Here is a 7,704-nt window from a genome sequence, read left to right on the forward strand (position 1 = left end):
GCTCAGGGCACATCGCTCTCAATGAAAGGGATGTCGCTGTATTTGCTCTCTGTCACTGCCCACTGCTTCACTGCCTGATCGACAATCTCATGGGAGAGGCGGTGTGCGTAGTCCAGCACTATGGCGCTCGATGGACCTTTCTCATCCACCATCCCTGCTATCAGTGACGATTTCTCCCCGCTGCACCCTTCTTCACCTTCCCTGCTCCCTTCCACACGGATAGCGTTTGATCCCGCAAAGGCATCTTTGGACTTGATGCATCCCATGGTACATTTGAAAAGCCAGCTGCAAAATTCAGTTCAACAGCATGTTTTCATAACCTGGAAGCGGCTCCTTCCTTTGTTGCACAGCGTTGCTGCTTCTTGCCAGGGGTTGCACTGTCTCCACCAGTGCTTCTTTACTTCTGGAGAAATCTGTCAAAACAGTGTTTCACAGAAATGCGGTAAATAGTTCACCATTCTCAGTGAGCTCAAAGGGGAGCTAAACTGGTTGCAGAAGCTGTAAAACCAACTCCAATAAATCTGTGCACGGTGCATCTAAACTGTGTTTTATCAGTAACACCCATCTACTACAGTCATCAGGCAGAGTCCAACTTGAATTCAAGCCTCCCTGGAATGCAGTCCCCAGGGAGTGACAAGAGCTGTAAGCCATGTATAAGAGTCTGTCTGCAATATAACCGTACAGGTCCCGGGAATAACATCTGTTTCTTCCAAACAGATGAGACAGTGCTGCTTTCCTCAGTCTGTACACAAATACCATTTAAACTGCAATGACTGCTGCTGCTGCTAAGAAAGTAAAACAAAGAAGAGCCTCACATAGACAAAAGCAGCAGGTAACCATCACCTGACAGGACTCGAGTTACATAAACGCCAGATCTGCTCACCTTGCCAGAACAAGCGCTGTAAGAAGCACACGCTGACATGACCTCCAGGTCTGCTTCACAAGAACGTGCCAGCAGAAAACTCTACCTTTTTCCCCACACCTGAGTGGGTCCTTTAGTCAAACCGATCGAGAATGTGAACTGAGCCCACATTCCGCTACATGCAGCTTTGTTACTAACCTACAGAGCAGTTTCTCAGGCTCTTTGCTCTAGAGGGGCACAGCAGAACTGTACGATCTGCTTGACGTTGCTTGGCATGAGCTTACCACTCCCCAGAGTTAGTAGACTGCCAGCCAAAATAAAGACTGTGCTGCACAGAAACCAACTGTTCCCTATGCTTTCACCCAATGACGTCGTACTGAGGTCAGCCAAAGTTAAACATTTTTTTGTAAATAGCCTTTGAAAACATAATTACGGCAAAGATATTAAGCTTTGTTTATTCCTTTATATATTGAGGGAAACAGGGTCTCCAATCCAGTAAGCTGATGCCAGGCAAATACCGAGAGAGGAAATCCCATTTGCAGGCAGGTGACCACAAAATGGCTTAGGTTGGAAGAAGCCTCAAAGATCATCTAGCTCCAAACCTCTGTCATGGGCAGGGCTGCTAATCATCAGATCAGGCTGCTCATCCAGGGCCCCATCCAACTTGGCCTTGAGTACCTCTGGAGATGGAGCCTTCTCTGTTCAAGGCCCACAGGTAGGACAGCACTGCCCCAGCCCAGCAGCTGGCATGTGTGAGTCAGGCTCATGGTGACAAGCTTCTGCCCTCCTGTAGGAGAGGACATTGGTGAGAATGCCCCTACCTCTAGAAGGCAGCTGTGACTGGCAGCCCCAAGCACCACAGTGGTGGTTGGTGCTCCTGGAGGAAAGACAGACCTGTGGGACTTCTGAAGCCACAAAACATTTTCATACCTTTCACTTGGTATCAGAACCTCTCAGCATTTTAAAGAAACAGCTGTAATTCACTTAAATCAATGCAGTGTTTATTTTGACCATAATGACATGATGCAGCAGGTGCCAGTGTGCTTTAAGACTAAGCAATGTAGCCATCAGGCCTGTGACATATACCCTGCCTCCAGCATTGCTAGTTTGACCCAACACAGAAGATAGTTAAACTGTCATTGAGGTTTATATTGTGAGAACTTGTTATTAAATGAGTAAAAGAAAGGATTCTCTTAAGTGCACAAGAAACTGAATATATATTCCTGCGGAGGTTTATGAAAATCCACAAGGCTCATACCCATGTCTTTCAGCCACATGCACTGATGCAACTTATAATGCTGGCAGAACGTGCTTACAGACCAGAGGCCAAGGAGATGTCTGAAAGTCATTCAGACTCTGAATAATTCAAAACTTCTAAATAGTTTTGTCTCGTACCTTTCTAATTTCAATATTCATCATTAATAAAACATAAATAAAATAATTTCCACTTGCACTTCTCAAACTCTACAGAGCTCAGAGCATCTCATCTGGTAAAGAATCACTGGACAGCACTGCTGATCCCTGAGCTGCAACCTTTATCCAGACCAAGGAATACAGAGGCTTCTCCCACAGTGCACAGATACCCTGCCTAATCCCTTCTCATTATACTCTGCTGGTGACAGTCAGAAGTTTCAGATTAGATCTCATGACACCCCTGGACTTAGTCAGAACCATAAATACTGTAAATTTAAACCTCAGCTTCCCCTCACCATGGTTGGAGTGCTGTCCAAATACTCTATGCCAATGGTGATATATTAGCATATTTTTGTCCCTTTCATCTCTCACATTTTGTCTAATGACTATCTGAATTTGGCTTTTCATCTATGGCTATAATCCAATTCTTTTCTATGTAATCCTTTTTTCGGTGCTCTTTAGAGAAGGTCTGTTAAATATCAACCACTTCTTGTACTTTATCCTGGTGTTAAGGTGTGTCGGCCCTACAGCTGGATATTTCCTTTCCCCTTTTTAAGCGACTCCAGCAAATGAGTTAGGGCCAGGAGGAAGATGGAGGGAATGTGAGTAGAAGGACAAGCATTTCCTAAAGCAGATATGGAGGGATTCTGTAGGCCAGGATCTTCTCCTCGAGGACTTCCCACCTTCTTACCTCCGCCGTTTCATTGGGGCTAACTCAGATATGGGTGTGACTGTCTAACATGGAGAAGGGAGCAGGCTAGGAAACAGCAAGACATGCAAGACAACGAAATTGTTTCCTATTGATTACTAGTTAGGCTTAAAAGCAAAGTTATTGACCCTGGTTTCAATCGTATACTCCAGCTTGTTTCATTATTCATGGAGCGCAGTACTTTCTAAGTCAGCGCAGTAGGTTTTACTGTTTGTCTGCTCTACTCTAGTTAATAATTGTTGGCACATAAATGCTTGTAAATGAAGTTGTCCTCCATCTTCTGACTGATTTCCCATTTTTCTGACAGCCACTGCTTGCACATGTAGGATAAAGCACTGTTTAAATGCTCTCTGCCTATCTCATTTCCAGCGTTGTTCTGATAGGGATTTTAACACGGCTGGCTGCCTCACAAAGCACACATCTTTGGGAGAGGTGAGTTCACGTTACTGCCGGCACGACGTTGCACTCAGGAACCGCACAAGGCAAAGCCGGCTGACCGGAGTCTGTTTCAGCACCCAGGCTCTTGCCTGTGGCTGGCTGTGTTTCAGAAAGCACTGCAGGGAAGGTTCCAGGCTCGAGCCAAAACCACTGTGGATACAACTGCTTACCTGACCAGCTCTTGTGCTCAGCTCGAGGCAGAAGTTAGTGTGCTGCAACCTGTTTTGTTGTAGTTATCCAGGAGTTAAAGCAGCACCACTGCAAATCTTAACAAAGATTCTCTTCTTAAGGATCGGTTTTATAACAAGTGAAATGCATTTTTCAGACAAACTAAACTAACGGGTTGCAGGCTGTGCTAAATTTCAGTGAAGCTATGATCAGTAAGGCCTTAAATACCTCATATTTAACTTCAATACTGCAAATGCCATGTGTTGTTTTAAAAAGGGTCTTGAGGACACAGCCCTGGAATCTCAAGTACAAGTTCAGGTGTTGTTTCCCATAGCTCCTACACACTCACACACTGCGGTAATACAAAGAGGGAAAGTCCTGCGGGAGCCATGCTGTGCAGTTGAACTCACCTTGCATGCAAGGACCACGCTGCCTCTCTGCCAGCCTTCCTCAGTGCTTCCTGCCAAACCGAGCTCATTTCTAATCACTGAAGGAAAGAAAACAACGTTAGAAAGATGCCTGCCGTTTCCTATCATACCATACAACAAGGGAAAAACATTAATAGTACATACACAGTTTTATTTTGATAAAAATGTTCCATTATTGAAAACTTCAATCAGAAGTAATCACAAAAAGATAAGCATAAGCCATCCACCACTAAGAGTTTTGTTAACCTCCCTTCATACAATGAAGAGAGACATAAAAAGAAGGTTTTGTGGCTTGCAGCAGCTCAAGCTGTCACAGGCAAATAAGTCCCATCTCCTGTGTACGTGGTTTGCCTTTGGTTGGACTTCTGAAATATCTCCCTGAAGAGCAGTGCTACACTTCAAGGAATCACCCTCTCCAATGCTGTTTTATCAGTCAGCTGATTAAAAACAAGTCCTACTTTCGGAAACAGCTCGGCGTAGCTGCACCCAGTTGAGCACAGTGAGAGATTTCTGCTACCAGAGAACTGGGCTCTTCACTTCCCAATGTCCCCATGTGACGCCCTGTAACAGGGAGGCTCTTAGGTCTTTCTCCAGTACCCATGAGGAAGGAAGCTCTGTGTGCTACTTACCAAGGACCTGGCTGCTCTGAACAAATCATCCCCCTCGTCCCTAGCGCAGCACAGATTGCTTCACGACTGGGACTCTGCAAAAAGAATCCAGACATAAAACACTGCACTTACAAAGTCAAAGTTCTGTTGTACCACAGAGTTAAAGGAATCCCTCAGTGCTGGCCCTGCAGAACTCTGCTCGCCTGTTCACCCACAGCGTTTGACTTTCTCAAAGGCAGAAGGATGACGCAGCACTTCAGACATCAGACTGAATGGCAGGCTGCAAGAATTTATGCCCTGTTCCCAACCCCAGGGCCACTGCGGGTGGGTGGCTCCCGTCCCCAAGGACAGGTCGGGCAGGGTGCAGGATGGGGCTGTGCCAGGCACCCAGTGCCCTGCCTGCTGCTGAGCTTAGAGCCCTCTTCTCTCTCCCCCTCTCCGGGTTTCTGCAAGGAGCCAGGCCTCTATCACCAAGCATAGAGGGACAATGGTCAGATCATCGCAGTGCTTTTAGCAGGGCAACTGTAGTACCCTGCTGTAACAAAGCCCAGCAGGCATCTCTTGCTTCCTTGGATAGTTCAGACATAGCAGCCGCACAGTTTTCTGTGCTGATGGGAAAAAAAGGAAAGTTTAATGCTTATTATAAATGTTGCAGAATAGGGATAGAAATGCTGGGAAGTGTTCAACACAAGTTCTCCCTGTGACCAACAAAAAAAAATAGCAATGGGACTTCTAGAACTACCCAAAAGCACACACTGCAGAGACATCCAACAACTGCTTATGCATACCAACTGGATGCACAGCTACACTTAGCAGAAGTTCTCAACCTTCCAAAAAATGGCATGTGATTGTTTTACTCCTTCTAAAGAGAACTGAAACATTAAATACAAAGGGAACCAAATCACCCTCTATTTCCAGCTGAGTGCCTTTTCCCAAACTCAGGTAGAAGCACAGCAGAGCATGCTGCTCAGACCACGGGGTGAGCTGAGCAATGCTCACCCAGGAGGCAAACCTGCAGCACCTGGGCAGCCAGACTTCCGTGCTGCATCTCATGGCGGCAAAGTTCAGGCCCTTCCATGAGATCCAGCAATGAGACAGGGCACACCCAGCCTGCTTTCCCTCTGCCCAGCAAGGCAAGACCTCGTGCACTGGGACACGAGATGTGATGCTCGCTTATATTCTGCCCTCCTCCCTCGCGGTGCTTGCTGCTGGAGGAGATAAGCGCTGCAGGTTAGGAAGGGCTGGATGCTGGAGACAAGCCGCTGCTGAGCAGGATTAGCATGGCAGTGAAAGTTTTCTCCTTATCTCCCTTACGGTACTCGCTGGAATTTCAAAGCCTTCCCCCCTACTGTGGCTGGAACTGATTAACTGCAGCAGGCGTCTAAGCCGGTCTGCAGCTGAATGGGGCGACAGTGCAGGCTGGGGGAGCGCTTTCCTTCCTATCTCCCTTTTGAGAGCCAGGCGTGACCATCAGCTTATCCTAAACGGCTTTTCAGTAAGAGGATGGCTGATGGAGCAAGCAGAGGCAAAGGAAGGAACCTTTTGGTCAAAATAGCAGTAATTCAGAAAACAATAGTCAGGCAGCAAGTGCAGCTCTCGGCAGCCACAAGGTTAGGTTTCATCCAGGAAAAGCGTCGTTGGAGGTATGGAGTGCTGTGTGCATGGTAGCTCTGTCCTGAAAGGCTCACTTGCCATAGCACAGCAGCGGGTTGGGTTCAGCTGGGAGACAGCCTGAAGGTGAGGTGAGGAAGACGCTGAAAGCTTCTTACAGGCTCGCTTAATGTCGCTGCTTGCCCAAGCAGCTACAGAAGAAACGGCAGGAAGAACCTAAAGCTGCTGAGCTTCCCAGGAGTCCCGCTTGCAGGAAGCCTGGCCAAAGCTGCGGGAACCCAACTGCCGGAGTCACAGAGGGGCGCCTCCTTCAGGGGAGAGAGTAGCCGATGGCTGCGGAGATCTGGAACTCCTCAAGAACCCAGACCCAAGTGCCAGATGATGCTCAAACGGGCGAATGGAGACACGACGTAGTAAATGGATGTTACGTTTTCAGCGCGGGTGTAGAGCTGTTTCCTCGAGCAGCGTGCAAAGGAAAGCATGTTCGAGTCCCCTCTCAGCAAAGCCCAGAGCACCGCGAGCGTAGGCAAAACCCCATACGCGTCAGCTGCCGCCCCAGAGCCGGTGGAGACGCCAGGAGGACACGCGTGGGGCGCTCGCCGAAAGCGGGAAAGGGCAAGGCCCGGGGGGCCCGAGGAGGGGGCCGCCGTCAGGTACCTGCGGCAACATCAGGCTGCTGTGCGGTGAGCTCAACAGAAGGGCCGCTTTCCGATCACACGCAGCGCGGCTCGAGGCGACGCAGCCCCAGCAGCGAGGAGCCGAGCAGGCGGCCGGCAGGGCGGGGCGCGGTCGCATACCCCGCCGCCGTGGCATTCCCCGTAGCCCTCCCGCACCTGGAGGCAAGGCAGAGCAGGGCAGGGCAGGGCCGGCTCGAAGAAGAGCCGCCGGCGAGGCGGGGGATCGCAGCGAGGTGGTCGGAGCGGCCGCAGGCTCGGAACGCCGCTTCGTTAACGGAGCGATACCAATCTCTATAGTTTCCGCTTTTTATTACTATATTTAGAAACCCCATTCCGACTCCCACCTCCCGAACCGCGAGGAAGCACGAGCTGCCGCTCAGCTCCCCGCGATTCCCGGCGCGGCTTACCGGGCACAGCCGCACCCCGCCGGGCGCTGGATCGGGGCAGCCCTCCCCGGCCGCTGGGGGCGAACCTCGCGGCTCCGGCAGCCCTCGCCCCGCCGCCGCCCGTCCCGGCTCCCTCCGCAGGAGCTCGGCGCTCCCCCCCGGCCCCGCTCTCAGCGCCCCGCGGCGCTCCGGGACCCGCCCGCAGCTCGGCGCCGGTCCGCCCCGCGCACACCCCACGGGCGCAGGGAGCGCCCCGCGGCCACCTGCCGGCGGGCGGCGGGCAGGGAGGCGGCGGCGCGGCCCCGCCCCTCGGTGGGTGCGGGCACCTCCCCGCCTCCGGCTCTGCCCGGCCCGGGATGAGCGCGGGGGAACGCGGCATCCGTGCGCGGCCGGGCCCGGTAGGG

The 7,704-nt window shown here is 50.9% G+C and overlaps 1 long non-coding RNA gene across 1 annotated transcript; it reads right to left on the reverse strand.

Moving 5' to 3' along the window:
- Nucleotides 1-271: 271 nt before the first annotated feature.
- LOC125696564 (uncharacterized) lies at nt 272-7,502 on the reverse strand. The gene is made up of 4 exons (XR_007378410.1): nt 7,322-7,502; nt 4,648-4,721; nt 4,001-4,077; nt 272-413 (listed from the first exon to the last, which is right to left on the reverse strand). It is a non-coding gene; the product is annotated as an uncharacterized LOC125696564 (long non-coding RNA).
- Nucleotides 7,503-7,704: the final 202 nt, after the last annotated feature.

The sequence above is a fragment of the Lagopus muta genome, chromosome 8, assembly GCF_023343835.1.
Source record: "Lagopus muta isolate bLagMut1 chromosome 8, bLagMut1 primary, whole genome shotgun sequence".
Taxonomy (NCBI): domain Eukaryota; kingdom Metazoa; phylum Chordata; class Aves; order Galliformes; family Phasianidae; genus Lagopus; species Lagopus muta.